The sequence below is a fragment of the Salmo salar genome, chromosome ssa09, assembly GCF_905237065.1.
Source record: "Salmo salar chromosome ssa09, Ssal_v3.1, whole genome shotgun sequence".
Taxonomy (NCBI): domain Eukaryota; kingdom Metazoa; phylum Chordata; class Actinopteri; order Salmoniformes; family Salmonidae; genus Salmo; species Salmo salar.
This window is the reverse complement of record NC_059450.1, coordinates 102,972,318-102,988,267: the sequence shown is the minus strand read 5'-3', so window position 1 is coordinate 102,988,267 and position 15,950 is coordinate 102,972,318.

The following is a 15,950-nucleotide window of genomic DNA, read 5'->3' as shown; positions in this document are numbered from 1 at the left end:
CCCCATCATCATCATCTGAATGTCGTCCTCACATCATCATCATCATCATCATCATCTGAATGTCGTCCTCACATCATCATCATCATCATCATCATCATCATCATCATCATCATCTGAATGTTGTCCCACCATCATCATCATTGTCTGAATGTTTTCCCCCATGTCATAATCATCTGAATGTTTTCCCGCCATAATCATCATCTGAATGTTGTCCCCCATTATCATAATCTGAATGTTGTCCCCAATCAACATCATCTGAATGTTGTCCCCCATCATTATCATCTGAATTTCCCCCATCATCATCATCTGAATGTCCCCCCATCTTCTTCATCAACATCTGAATGTTGTTTCCCCCATCATAATCATCATCTCAATGTTGTCCCCCATCATTATAATCTGAATGTTGGCCCCTATCATCACCAACTGGATGTTGTCCCCGCATCATCAACATCTGAAAGTTGTCCCTAATCATCATCATCTGAATGTTGTCCCCCATCAGCATCATCATCTGATTGTTGTCCCCCGTCATCATCATCTGAATGTTGTCTCTCCATTATCATCATCTGAATTGTGTCCCCCATCATCTGAATGTTGTCCCCATCATCATCATCATCATCATCATCTGAATGTTGTCCCCCATCATCATCATCATCATCTGAATGTTGTCCCCAGTCATCATCATCATCTGAATGTTGTCCCCCGTCATCATCATCTCAATGTTGTCCCCCATCATCATCATCATCTGAATGTTGTCCCCCATCATCATCATCTGAATGTTGTCCCCATCATCATCATCATCATCTGAATGTTGTCCCCCATCATCATCGTCAACTGAATGTTGTCCCCCATCATCATCATCATCTGAATGTTGTCCCCCATCATCATCATCATCTGAATGTTGTCCCCGTCATCATCATCATTTGAATGTTGTCCCCCATCATCATCATCATCTGAATGCTGTCCCCCATCATCATCATCTGAATGTTGTCCCCCTTCATCATCATCTGATTGTTGTCCCCCATAATCATCATCTGAATGTTGTCCCCCATCATCATCATCATCTGTATGTTGTCCCCCATCATCATCATCTGAATGTTGTCCCCCATCATCATCATCTGAATGTTGTCCCCCATCATCATCATCTGAATGTTGTCCCCCATCATCATCATCTGAATGTTGTCCCCATCATCATCATCTGAATGTTGTCCCCCTTCATCATCATCTGAATGTTTGCCCCATCATCATCATCTGAATGTTGTCCCCCATCATCATCATCTGAATGTTGTCCCCATCATCATCATCTGAATGTTGTCCCCCATCATCATCTGAATGTTGTCCAATCATCATCATCTGAATATTGTCCCCATCATCATCATCTGAATATTGTCCCCCATCATCATCATCTGAATGTTGTCCCCCATCATCATCATCTGAATATTGTCCCCCATCATCATCATCTGAATGTTGTCCACCATCATCATCATCATCTTAATGTTGTCCCCCCATCATCATCATCTGAATGTTGTCACACCATCATCATCTGAATGTTGTCCCCCATCATCATCATCTGAATGATGTCCCCCATCAGCATCATCATCTGATTGTTGTCCCCCGTCATCATCAACTGAATGTTGTCCCTCCATTATCATCATCTGAATGTTGTCCCCCATCATCATCATCTGAATGTTGTCCCCCATCATCATCATCTGAATGTTGTCCCCACATCATCATCATCTGAATGTTGTCCCCCATCATCATCATCATCTGAATGTTGTCCACACCATCATCATCTGAATGTTGTCCCCCATCATCATCATCTGAATGATGTCCCCCATCACATCATCATCTGAATGTTTGTCCCCCCATCATCATCATCTGAATGTTGTCCCTCTCATCATCATCTGAATGTTGTCCCACATCATCATCTGAATGTTGTCCCCCCATCATCATCATTTGAATGTTGTCCCCCATAATCATCATCTGAATGTTGTCCCCCATCATCATCATCTGAATATTGTCCCCCATTATCATCATCTGAATATTGTCCCCCATCATCATCATCTGAATGTTGTCCCCATCATCATCATCTGAATATTGTCCCCCATCATCATCATCTGAATATTGTCCCCCATCATCATCATCTGAATGTTGTCCCCATCATCATCATCTGAATATTGTCCCCATCATCATCATCTGAATATTGTCCCCCATCATCATCATCTGAATGTTGTCCCCATCATCATCATCTGAATGTTGTCCCCCATCATCATCATCATCTGAATGTTGTCACACCATCATCATCATCTGAATGTTGTCCCCCATCATCATCATCTGAATGATGTCCCCCTTCAGCATCATCATCTGATTGTTGTCCCCCGTCATCATCATCTGAATGTTGTCCCTCCATTATCATCATCTGAATTTTGTCCCCATCATCATCATCTGAATGTGTCCCCCATCATCATCATCTGAATGTTGTCCCCCATCATCATCATCTGAATGTTGTCCCCCATCATCATCATCTGAATGCTGTCCCCCATCATCATCATCTGAATGTTGTCCCCCCATCATCATCATCTGAATGTTGTCCCCCCCATTATCATCATCTGAATTTTGTCCCCCATCATCATCATCTGAATGTTGTCCCCCTTCATCATCATCTGAATGTTGCCCCCATCTCATCATCATCTGAATGTTGTCCCCACATCATCATCATCTGAATGTTGTCCCCTATCATCATCATCATCTGAATGTTGTCCCCCATCTGAATGCCCATCATCATCATCTGAATGTTGTCCCCATCATCATCATCTGAATGTTGTCCCTCATCATCATCATCTGAATGTTGTCCCCCATCATCATCATCATTTGAATGTTGTCCCCACATCATCATCATCTGAATGTTGTCCCCCATCATCATCATCTGAATATTGTCCCCCATCATCATCATCTGAATATTGTCCCCCATCATCATCATCTGAATGTTGTCCCCATCATCATCATCTGAATATTGTCCCCCATCATCATCATCTGAATATTGTCCCCCATCATCATCATCTGAATGTTGTCCCCATCATCATCATCTGAATGTTGTCCCCATCATCATCATCTGAATATTGTCCCCCATCATCATCATCTGAATGTTGTCCCCATCATCATCATCTGAATGTTGTCCCCCATCATAATCATCATCTGAATGTTGTCACACCATCATCATCATCTGAATGTTGTCCCCCATCATCATCATCTGAATGATGTCCCCCCTTCAGCATCATCATCTGATTGTTGTCCCCCCGTCATCATCATCTGAATGTTGTCCCTCTATTATCATCATCTGAATTTTGTCCCCATCATCATCATCTGAATGTTCCCCCATCATCATCATCTGAATGTTGTCCCCCATCATCATCATCTGAATGTTGTCCCCATCATCATCATCATCATCTGAATACTGTCCCCCATCATCATCATCTGAATGTTGTCCCCCATAATCATCATCTGTATGTTGTCCCCCCATAATCATCATCTGTATGTTGTCCCCCATCATCATCATCTGATTGTTGTCCCCTTCATCATCATCTGAATGTTTGCCCCCCTCTGCATCATCATCTGTATATTGTCCCCCCATCATCATCATCTGAATGTTGTCCCCATCATCATCATCTGAATATTGTCCCCCCATCATCATCTGAATGTTGTCCCATCATCATCATCTGAATGTTGTCCCATCATTATCATCTGAATATTGTCCCTCATCATCATCATCTGAATGTTGTCCCCATCATCATCATCTGAATATTGTCCCCCATCATCATCATCATCTGAATATTGTCCCCCATCATCATCATCTGAATATTGTCCCCCATCATCATCATCTGAATATTGTCCCCCATCATCATCATCTGAATGTTGTCCCATCATTATCATCTGAATATTGTCCCTCATCATCATCATCTGAATGTTGTCCCCCATCATCATCATCTGAATATTGTCCCCCATCATCATCATCTGAATGTTGTCCCCATCATCATCATCTGAATATTGTCCCCATCATAATCATCATCTGAATGTTGTCCCCCATCATCATCATCTGAATGTTGTCCCCCATCATAATCATCATCTGAATATTGTCCCCATCATAATCATCATCTGAATGTTGTCCCCCATCATAATCATCATCTGAATTGATGTCCCCCTTCAGCATCATCATCTGATTGTTGTCCCCCGTCATCATCATCTGAATGTTTGTCCCTCTATTATCATCATCTGAATTTTGTCCCCATCATCATCATCTGAATGTTCCCCCATCATCATCATCTGAATGTTGTCCCCCATCATCATCATCTGAATGTTGTCCCCATCATCATCATCATCATCTGAATATTGTCCCCCATCATCATCATCATTTGAATGTTGTCCCCCATAATCATCATCTCAATGTTGTCCCCCATCATCATCATCATCATCTGAATATTGTCCCCATCATCATCATCTGAATGTTGTCCCATCATCATCATCATCTGAATATTGTCCCCACATAATCATCATCTGTATGTTGTCCCCCATCATCATCATCTGAATGTTGTCCCCCATCATCATCATCTGAATGTTGTCCCCCTTCATCATCATCTGAATGTTGCCCCCCTCTGCATCATCATCTGTATATTGTCCCCCCATCATCATCATCTGAATGTTGTCCCCATCATCATCATCTGAATATTGTCCCCCATCATCATCTGAATGTTGTCCCCATCATCATCATCTGAATGTTGTCCCATCATTATCATCTGAATATTGTCCCTCATCATCATCATCTGAATGTTGTCCCCATCATCATCATCTGAATATTGTCCCCCATCATCATCATCATCTGAATATTGTCCCCCATCATCATCATCTGAATATTGTCCCCCATCATCATCATCTGAATATTGTCCCCCATCATCATCATCTGAATGTTGTCCCATCATAATCATCATCTGTATGTTGTCCCCCCATCATCATCATCTGAATGTTGTCCCCCATCATCATCATCATCTGATTGTTGTCCCCCTTCATCATCATCTGAATGTTGTCCCCCTCTGCATCATCATCTGAATATTGTCCCCACATCATCATCATCTGAATGTTGTCCCCATCATCATCATCTGAATATTGTCCCCCCATCATCATCTGAATGTTGTCCCATCATCATCATCTGAATGTTGTCCCATCATTATCATCTGAATATTGTCCCTCATCATCATCATCTGAATGTTGTCCCCATCATCATCATCTGAATATTGTCCCCCATCATCATCATCATCTGAATATTGTCCCCCATCATCATCATCTGAATATTGTCCCCCATCATCATCATCTGAATATTGTCCCCCATCATCATCATCTGAATGTTGTCCCATCATTATCATCTGAATATTGTCCCTCATCATCATCATCTGAATGTTGTCCCCCATCATCATCATCATCTGAATGTTGTCCCCCATCATCATCATCATCTGAATGTTGTCCCCCCATCATCATCATCTGAATGTTGTCACACCATCATCATCATCTGAATGTTGTTCCCTCCAAAAGCAATCTCTGAAGCTGTAACAGACCTCATGGAGGAGGATTTCTTTCTTTGATCCTGTTTGTGATGTTTCAAACAGGTAGTCAGCTAAGATGAAATAGTAATGAGACGTTTGTATGTTATAAGACAATGCCCTGCTAAGCAATTAATATTCCAATTCAAAGACCTACAGTACCTATGAGAGCAAATACACTGAGTATACAAACCATTCGGAACTCCTTCGTAATATTGAGTTGCACCCCCTTTTTCCCTCAGAACAGCCTCAATTCGTCTGGGCATGGACTCTACAAGACGTTGAAAGCATTCCACAGGGATGCTGGCCCATGTTGACTCCAATGCTTCCCACAGTTATGTCAAGTTGCCTGGATATCCTTTGGGTGGTGGACATTCTTGATACACGGGAAACTGTTGAGCGTGAAAAACCCAGCAGCGTTTCAGTTATTGACACACCAGTGCACCTGACACCTTCTACCATACCCCGTTTAAAGGCACTTAAATATTTTGTGTCAAGGCTTAAAAATCCTTATTTAGCCTGTCTCCTCCCCTTCGTCTTAACAAGTGACATTAATAAGACCTCTAGCAGACAGCTATATAATTATTAATTAGTTAGACATTTGCTGCTGCTCCCTCTGTTATTGTCTATGCATAGTCGCTTTAATAACTCTACCTACATGTACATTTTACCTCAATTAACCTTGAGCCCCGCACATTGACTCTGTACCGGTACCCCATGTATATAGCCTCGCTATTGTTATTTTACTGCTGCTCTTTAATTATTTCTTACTTTTTTAGGTATTTTCTTAAAACTGCATTGTTGGTTAAGGGCTTGTAAGTAAGCATTTCACTGTAAGGTCTACACCTGTTGTATTCGGCGCATATGACAAATACAATTTTATTGGATTTTATTGGATTTTTTGGGCACAGTTAGGTAACCATGAAAACTGGCATAACTGGCACGCAGATCTTTAGAAATAGTAGGCTCAATTGTAAATTGACACTCCGCATGAAAAAGTTTGCCGACCCCTGCTATAGACTATATGAAGCCACCTATGACAGTGTCATTGTCTCCTGCACTTCCCACCAACATTGTTGCCTGCGCTTCCCACAAATGTTTATATTTGCCCGGGCCAACTTGTTGCTGTCTGATGCTATTGTGTTGCCTGTGCAGTAGTTACACTATCTTGGTGATAATTATATATATTTTTGAAACATCCCTACATCCACACTATAGCTAAATAACTTAGCATTATTTAATGATGCTTTTCCAGCAAGATTGATGTGTTGAATATCTCATTTTAATTGAGGAAGATGAACACACAAACTGATAGAGTGAGAGGTGGAAATGCATTATACCAGAGGCAGGTAGGCTTCAGGTAGGGATTAGGGATGTAGAAGATGATGATGATGAAGTAGGCCTAAAGCAAGAAGTTAAGAAGTTAGGTAATCATAAATTATTTGCATTATCTCAATTATCATTCTGTCACTGCATTACAATGTACATTTGTTTTAGCCAACAATTGGTATTGTCTTTGAAGCAAAAAACATGACATGTATTTTGGGGAAATGCTCTAAATAGCATGTTGTTCAGTTGTGTTTATTTTCATACCAAAACATGAAACCAAAATTGCGCTAGCCTACTGGGTAAATTAATAATATTATCTATTAGGCCTACAGCTATCACAACCTATATTTTAAAAGCAATAAAATAGGTTTTGGGTTTAAATGATCACCAAAAAGGAGGGCTACCTCACCTCCCAATTCCCAATTCAATGAACCCCTGGCTATCAGATTACAACAAGGTTTACAAGGCTGAGTTAAAATGCCGATATTAAATTCAAAGCAATCGGCACACTGCCTAAACGGCTGACTTGCAAAGCAAACTGGTACTGTCTCTGCTTTCTAAAAGTGAGAGAAAAGGGTGCAGGCTGGCAGCTGCTCTCCGAGCGATGCTCTGCATGGTCCTAAAGACAGCCAAGAATCCGGACTCAAATTATTTGAGCAATCATAGAGATCCTATTAAATTAATAGAGAGGCTGTCATAAACCCTCAAAGTTACAGAATGGGGTGAAATTGGCAGACATTATGGTGAGGGAGAAATCCAAACCAGTCAAATTGGAATGAATAGCCGTAGAGGCATAATCCTGATTTTACTTATGCAGGGGAAAAAAGACTTGTGATATATCAGAAAATGTGTAATAGAATTATTGTCAACCTAAAATATTGTCATATAATCATAAAAACAGTTTATATGGGGTTTCATACCAATTTTCTGTATAACGTCTCTACAATATATGTAAACACAGACCATAAATGTCTCAAATGTATTTTCTTGGAAAGCTGAGAGTGTTATTATATAATTCAATATCAGTACTTGTTGCATTTGCAACTTGTCTAAGTCCTATCATCAACTGATTGGATTGGCTGCATTGATTGAATGGAATGTTGGCATATTGGCAGTTCATTTGAAACAATTATGGAATAATTCCTCTAAAACTGGCTGGCTAGCTACAGTAGCTAACAAACACACAGTGCAGATAAATTCTTCAAATTCATTATTTTACACAATATCTTATCACATCACTGGCAAACCATGGTTGACCAACTCCCTGACCAAAATGGCTGACCTTTAAATCAAATCAAACCAAGCTTTATTTATACAGCACATTTCAAACATGGAATGCAACGCAATGTGCTTTACAGGAAAATAACAAATAAAAACAATGAAAATAAAAGCTGAAATATTTACTGCACTACAAACATAAGATAAAAAAACTAAAGAATTACACAAACCGAACGACTAAAAAGCACCCTAAGGAAAAGCTAAGCAAAAAATATGTGTTTTAAGATATCTTTTAAATATGTACACAGTTTCGGTCCCCCTCAGGTTCTCTGGCAGGCTATTCCAGAGACTCGGGGCATAATAACTAAAGGCTGCCCCTCCATGCCTCTTGGTCCTAGGTTTTGGGATAGTTAAAAGACCAGATAACTTGAGGGACCTACTGGGTACATAACTTAAAAGCATGTCTGACATGTATTGGGGTGCACAATTGTGGATTGATTTAAAAACCAATCATCTGAAAATGAATTCTAAAACTCACAGGCAGCCAGTGCATAGACCTTAAAACCGGTGTAATGTGTGCTCTCCGTCTGGTCTTGGTCAGTACCCATGCTGCAGCATTCTGTATGTTTTGCAGTTGAAAAGTCTTTCTTGAGTAGACCAGACAGGAGAGCTTTACAGTAGTCAAGTCTGCTTGTAATAAAAGCATGGATGAGTCTCTCTGTATCAACCTGAGATAAACGGACGCACCTTGGCAATGTTCCTCAGGTGGTAAAAAGCTATTTCAGTCACTTCCTTATGAGGAATTTAGGAATTTAGTTCAGAATCTGAAACAACACCTAGGTTTTTTACCTGGTGTTTTATCTTTAATGCCAGTGAATTCAAATGTGCGGCTAGATTCTCTCTCTGTGCTTTGGCTTCAACAATATGTACCTCAGTCTTGTCTTGATTTTGCTGGAGAAAGTTGTGAGCCATCCAAGTATTTAAATAACTATTACGGTTTAATAATATATCCATGGACCTAAAATCATCTAGTGACACTGAAATGTAAAGTTGTATATCATTTGCGTAGCAGTGAAAATTAATGCTGCGCTTTCTGACAATGCTGCCAAGGCGTAACACACAGTATATACTGTAAACTGAACAGTACCAGACCCAAAATCGAACCTTGTGGAATGCCACATGTGATATGTATTTTCTCTGAGTTATGTTCACCAAGGGTGACAAAAAAATCTTTACCGGTTAAATAGGTCCTAAGCCAATTTAGAACTGGACCGGAGAGGCCAACCCACCTCTCTACTCTGTCCAGAAGGACATCATGGTCAACAGTGTTGAATGCAGCACTTAAATCCAAGAGTACAAAGACAGAGAACTGTTTGGCATCTGTGTTGGTTCGAAAATAATTTACAAGTTTAACTAAGGCTGTCTCTGTGCTGTGGTGGGCACGAAAACTAGATTGGATTTTTTCAAAAATAGAGTTGGCACTTAAAAAATCATTTAGCTGTTTGAACACCAATTTCTCCAGAATTTTGCTTAAGAATGGAAGGTTGGAGATTTCCCAGAAATTGTGAAGAGCTGAAGAATCTAGATTACTTTTATTCAGAAGGGGTTTCACCACAGCAGTTTTTAGTGCAGTGAGAAATTGCCTGGGAACAGGGAATGATTAACAGCTTGCACTTTTTCAGATATTCATTTAAAACTGTTTTGAAGAAGGTGGTGGGGATAGGATCAAGAAGGCAGGTAGAAGGCTTAAGTTGTGATATCACTTTCCTGAGCATGTCTGTGTCAACCAGGTAAAACAAGTACATAATGCCTTTGCGTGGTAGGCTAGGGCACATATCATCAAACTTCTCATCAGGTCTTGCTTGACTGATACCCAGCCTAATGTTGGTTATCTCTGAAATATGCCGCAAACACATCACATTCCCAGTGGGTCAGAAGTTTACATACACTCAATTAGTATTTGATAGCATTGCCTTTAAATTGTTTAACTTGGGTCAAACGTTTCAGGTAGCCTTCCACAAGCTTCCCACAATAAGTTGGGTGAATTTTGGCCCATTCCTCCTGACAGAGCTGGTGTAACTGAGCCAGGTATGTAGGCCTCCTTGCTCCCACACACTTTTTCAGTTCTGTCCACAAATGTTCTATAGGATTAAGGTCAGGGCTTTGTGATGGCCTCTCCAATACCTTGACTTTGTTGTCCTTAAGACATTTTGCCACAACTTTGGAAGTATGCTTGGGGTCATTGTCCAGTTGGAAGACCCATTTGTGACCAAGCTTTAACTTCCTGACTGATGTCTTGAGAAGTTCCTTCAATATATCCACAAAATTTCCCCTCCTCATGATGCCATCTATTTTGTGAAGTGCACCAGGTCCTCCTGCAGCAAAGCACTCCCACAACATGATGCTGCCACACCCGTGCTTCACGGTTGGGATGGTGTTCTTTGGCTTGCAAGCCTCCCCCTTTTCCTCCAAACATAAAGATGGTCATTATGGCCAAACAGTTCTATTTCTGTTTCATCAGACCAGAGGACATTTCTCCAAAAAGTACGATCTTTGTCCCCATGTGCAGTTGCAAACCGTAGTTTGCAGTTTGCTTTTTATGGTGGTTTTGGAGCAGTGGCTTCTTCCTTGCTGAGCAGCCTTTCAGGTTATGTCAATATAGGACTCGTTTTACTCTGGATATAGATACTTTTGTACCTGTTTCAACCAGCATCTTCACAAGGTCCTTTGCTGTTGTTCTGGGATTGATTTGCACTTTTTGCACCAAAGTACGTTCATCTCTAGGAGACAGAACGTGTCTCCTTCCTGAGCGATATGATGGCTGCGTGGTCCCATGGTGTTTATACTTGCGTATTATTATTTGTACAGATGAATGTGGTACATTCAGGCTTTTGGAAATTGCTCCCAAGAATGAACCAGACTTGTGGAGGTCTACAATTCTTTTTCTGAGGACTTGGCTGATTTATTTTGATTTTCCCATGATTTCAAGCAAAGAGACACTGAGTTTGAAGATAGATCTTGAAATACATCCACAGGTACACCTCCAATTGCCTCAAATGATGTCAATTAGCCTATCAGAATCTTATCAAGACATGACATCATTTTCTAGAATTTTCCAAGCTGTTTAAAGGCAAGTCAACTTAGTGTATGTAGACATCTGACCCACTGGAGTTGTGATACAGTGAATTATAAGTGAAATAATCTGTCTGTTAACAGTTGTTGGGAAAAATTACTTGTGTCATTGTCATAAAGTTCGTCGTCTGAGGAGGAGAAATCATCGGACCAATATGCAGCGGTTAAGGTGCTCATCTTCTTTTTATTTAGAAGGAAAAAACAACAAAACAAATGACGAAAAACAGTCCCGTAAGGTGCTCAGACTATACAAGGAACAACTACCCACAAAACCCATGAAGAAAAACCCCTACTTAAATATGATCTCTAATCAGAGGCAACGAGGATTAGCTGCCTCCAATTAGAGATCAACCCAAACATACACAACAGAAATAGAAGAACTAGAAAGGAAAACTTAGAAATAGATAACATAGATCAAACCCAACATCCCAAAACACACAAAACAAACACCCCCCTGCCACTCCCTGACCATACTATAATAACAAAATAACCTCTTTACTGGTCAGGACATGACAGTACCCCCCCAAAGGTGCAGACCCCGAATGCACCTCAAAAACAACAACCCACAAAAAGAAACCCAAACATAAAGGGAGGGAAGGGAGGGTGGCCACCGTCACCGACGGTTCTTGTGCTACACCCCCCCCCTTCCCAATACTCCCCCCTACGGAGGTGGCTCTGGCTCCGGGCTTAGTTCCCAATCTAACCTGCCCACCCCGCAGAAGACTCTGGGTTGCATACCACTGCTGTAGGCTCTGGATCGCAGGGCGACTCTGGCAGCTCTGGACTGAAGGGCGACTCTGGCAGCTCCGGACTGGAGGGCGACTCTGGCAGCTCCGGACTGGAGGGCGACTCTGGCAGCTCCGGACTGGAGGGCGACTCTGGCAGCTCTGGACTGGAGGGCGACTCTGGCAGCTCCGGACTAGAGGGTGACTCTGGCTTCCTGGATGGATTGTCCTCGGGGTTTCGCTTGCCAAATCAGTTCTGTTATACTCACAGACATTATTTTAACAGTTTTAGAAACTTTTGAGTGTTTCCTATCCAATACTACCATGCATATGCATATCCTAGCTTCTGGGCCTGAGTAACAGGCAGTTTACTTTGGGCACCTCAGTCATCCAAACTTCCGAATACTGCCCCCTAGCCTTAAAAAGTTAAAGAACACCCTCTGTGTTCTGTTAGACAAGTAACTCTTTATCCACATTATAGCAGGGAGTGTAAAGCCATAACACATACATTTGTCCAGCAGCAGACTATGTTCAATGATGTCAAAAGCTGCACAGAAGTCTAAGACAGACCCCACAATCATTTTATCATCAATTTCTCTCAGCCAATCATCAGTTATTTGTGTAAGTACTGTGCTTGTTGAATGTCCTTCCCTGTAATCATGGTGAAATTCTGTTGTCAGTTTGTTTACTGTAAAATGGCATTGTATCTGGTCAAACACAATTTTTCAGAAGTTTACTAAGGGTTGGTAACAGGCTGATTGGTCAGCTATTTGAGCCAGTAAAGGGGGTTTTACTATTCTTGGGTAGCGGAATGACTTTAGCTTTCCTCCAGGCCTGAGGGCTCACGCTCTCTTGGAGGCTTAAATTGAAGATGTGGCAAATAGGAGTGGCAAAATCGTCTGCTATTATCCTCAGTAATTTTCCATCTAGATTGTCAGACCCTGATGACTTGTCATTGTTGACAAACAACAATAATTTTTTCACCTCTTCCACACTGACTTTACGGAATTCAAAAGTACAATTCTTGTCTTTCAAAATTTGATCCGATATACTTGGATGTGTAGTGTCAGCGTTTGTTGCTGGCATGTCATCCCTAAGTTTGCTTATCTTGCCAATGAAAAAGTCATTAAAGTAGTTTGCAATATCAGTGGGCTTTTTGATGAATGAGCCATCTGATTCAACAAATGAAGGAGCCTAGTTGGAGTTTTTTTCCAAAATTTCATTTAAGTTGCCCCAAAGCTTTTTACTATCATTCTTTATATAATTTATCTTTGTTTCCTAGTGTAGTTTATTTTTCTTTTATTTAATTTAGTCACATTATTTCTTAATTTGCAATATGTTTGCCAGTTGGGCTGCCAGACAGTTGGGCATGCCAGACTTAATTGCCATACCTTTTACCTCATCCCTCTCAACCAGACAATTTTTCAATTCCTCAAGGGGATTTAACAGTTTTTACAGTGATTTTCTTAATCGGTGCGTGCTTATTAGTAACTGGAATAAGTAGTTTCATAAATGCATCAAGTGCAGCATCTGGTTGCTCCTCATTACACACCACAGACCAGCAAATATTCTTTACATCATCAACATATGAATCACTACAAAACTTATTGGATGACCTCTTATAAACTACATTAGTCCCAGCCTTTGGAACTTTGGTTTTCTTAGATATGGCTATTATATTGTGATCACTACATCCTATGGATTTGGATACTGCTGTAAAGCAAATATCTGCAACGTTAGTAAAAATGTGATCAATACATGTTGAGGATTTAATTCCTGTGCTGTTTGTAACTACCCTGGTAGGTTGACTGACAACCTGATCCAAGTTGCAGGTACTGGTTACAGTTTGAAGTTTTTTCCTGAGTAGGCAGCTTGATGACAGCTAGTCAATATTTAAATCACCCAGAAAATGTACTTCTCTGTTGATATCACATACATTATCAGGCATTTCACACATATTAGATACAGATACAGACTGTTAGCACTTGGTGGTCTATAGCAGCTTCCCACAAGTATGGGCTTCAGGTGAGGCAGATTAACCTGTAGCCATATTACATCAACAGTATTTAACATTAGATCATCTCTAAGCTTTACAGGAATCTGGTTCTGAATATAGACCGCAACACCGCCTCCGTTGGCATTTCTGTCTTTTCGGTAGATGTTATAACCTTGTCACAGGATGTACCCGTGACAAGGTCTATTCAACGCTGGTCTGACACTCTGTGAAAAGGGTTCTACATGGAATCCAAAAGGGTTCTACCTGGAACGAAACGGGTTCTACCAGGAACCTAAAAGGGTTCTTCGAAGGGTTCTATGGGGACAGCCGAAGAACCCTTTAAGGTTCTAGATAGCACCTTTTTTTCTAAGATTGTACAGGCATACTGGTAGAAGGAACATGTAGAGCTTCCTCTAGGTTGATTTTTGACCAACCACTGCATGTTTTGATGTGAATGTGTGTTATGTGAGAGTTTGCCTGAAGGCAGCTTTAGAATCTGAGCCTTGTGCTGACTATGTCAGGCTGCTATCATTATCTGAGGCTCTCAGGTGATCCTTAGATAGCTTCACCTCACCTGCAGCAGTCAATCATGGTTCAATAACACTCAAAAATATTATGCTGTTGAGATCACCTCAAGTGTTCCCCTTAAGTAGCCTGTGAATTTATGTGTGTGTTAACTGACCTGTGTGTGTGTGTGTGTGTGTGTGTGTGTGTGTGTGTGTGTGTGTGTGTGTGTGTGTGTGTGTGTGTGTGTGTGTGTGTGTGTGTGTGTGTGTGTGTGTGTGTGTGTGTGTGTGTTAACTGACCTGTGTGTGTGTATTAACTTCTCTAGGGCCAGTGGGACGATTTCATGCCACCTACGTAATAGCCAGTGGAATCCCGTGGCGCGTTATTCAAATACCTTAGAAATGCTATTACTTCAATTTCTCAAACATATGACTATTTTACACCATTTTAAAGACAAGACTCTCGTTAACTTCTCTAGGGCCAGTGGGACGATTTCGTCCCACCTACGTAACAGCCAGTGGAATCCCGTGGCGCGTTATTCAAATACCTTAGAAATGCTATTACTTCAATTTCTCAAACATATTACTATTTTGCACCATTTTAAAGACAAGACTCTCGTTAATCTAACCACACTGTCCGATTTCAAAAAGGCTTTACAACGAAAGCAAAACATTAGATTATGTCAGCAGAGTACCCAGCCAGAAATAATCAGACACCCATTTTTCAAGCTAGCATATAATGTCACATAAACCCAAACCACAGCTAAATGCAGCACTAACCTTTGATGATCTTCATCAGATGACAATCTTAGGACATTATGTTATACAATACATGCATGTTTTGTTCAATCAAGTTCATATTTATATCAAAAAACAGCTTTTTACATTAGCATGTGACGTTCAGAACTAGCATACCCCCGCAAACTTCCGGTGAATTTACTAAATTACTCACGATAAACGTTCACAAAAAACATAACAATTATTTTAAGAATTATAGATACAGAACTCCTCTATGCACTCGCTATGTCCGATTTTAAAATAGCTTTTCGGTGAAAGCACATTTTGCAATATTCTAAGTAGATAGCCCGGCATCACAGGGCTAGCTATTTAGACACCCACCAAGTTTAGCCCTCACCAAAGTCAGATTTACTATAAGAAAAATGTTATTACCTTTGCAGTTCTTCGTCAGAATGCACTCCCAGGACTTCTACTTCAATAACAAATGTTGGTTTGGTTCAAAATAATCCATAGTTATATCCAAATAGCGGCGTTTTGTTCGTGCGTTCAAGACACTATCCGAAAGGGTAAAGAAGGGTGACGCGCCCGACGCGTTTCGTGACAAAAAAATTCTAAATATTCCATTACCGTACTTCGAAGCATGTCAACCGCTGTTTAAAATCAATTTTTATGCCATTTTTCTCGTAAAAAAGCGATAATATTCCGACCGGGAATCTGTGTT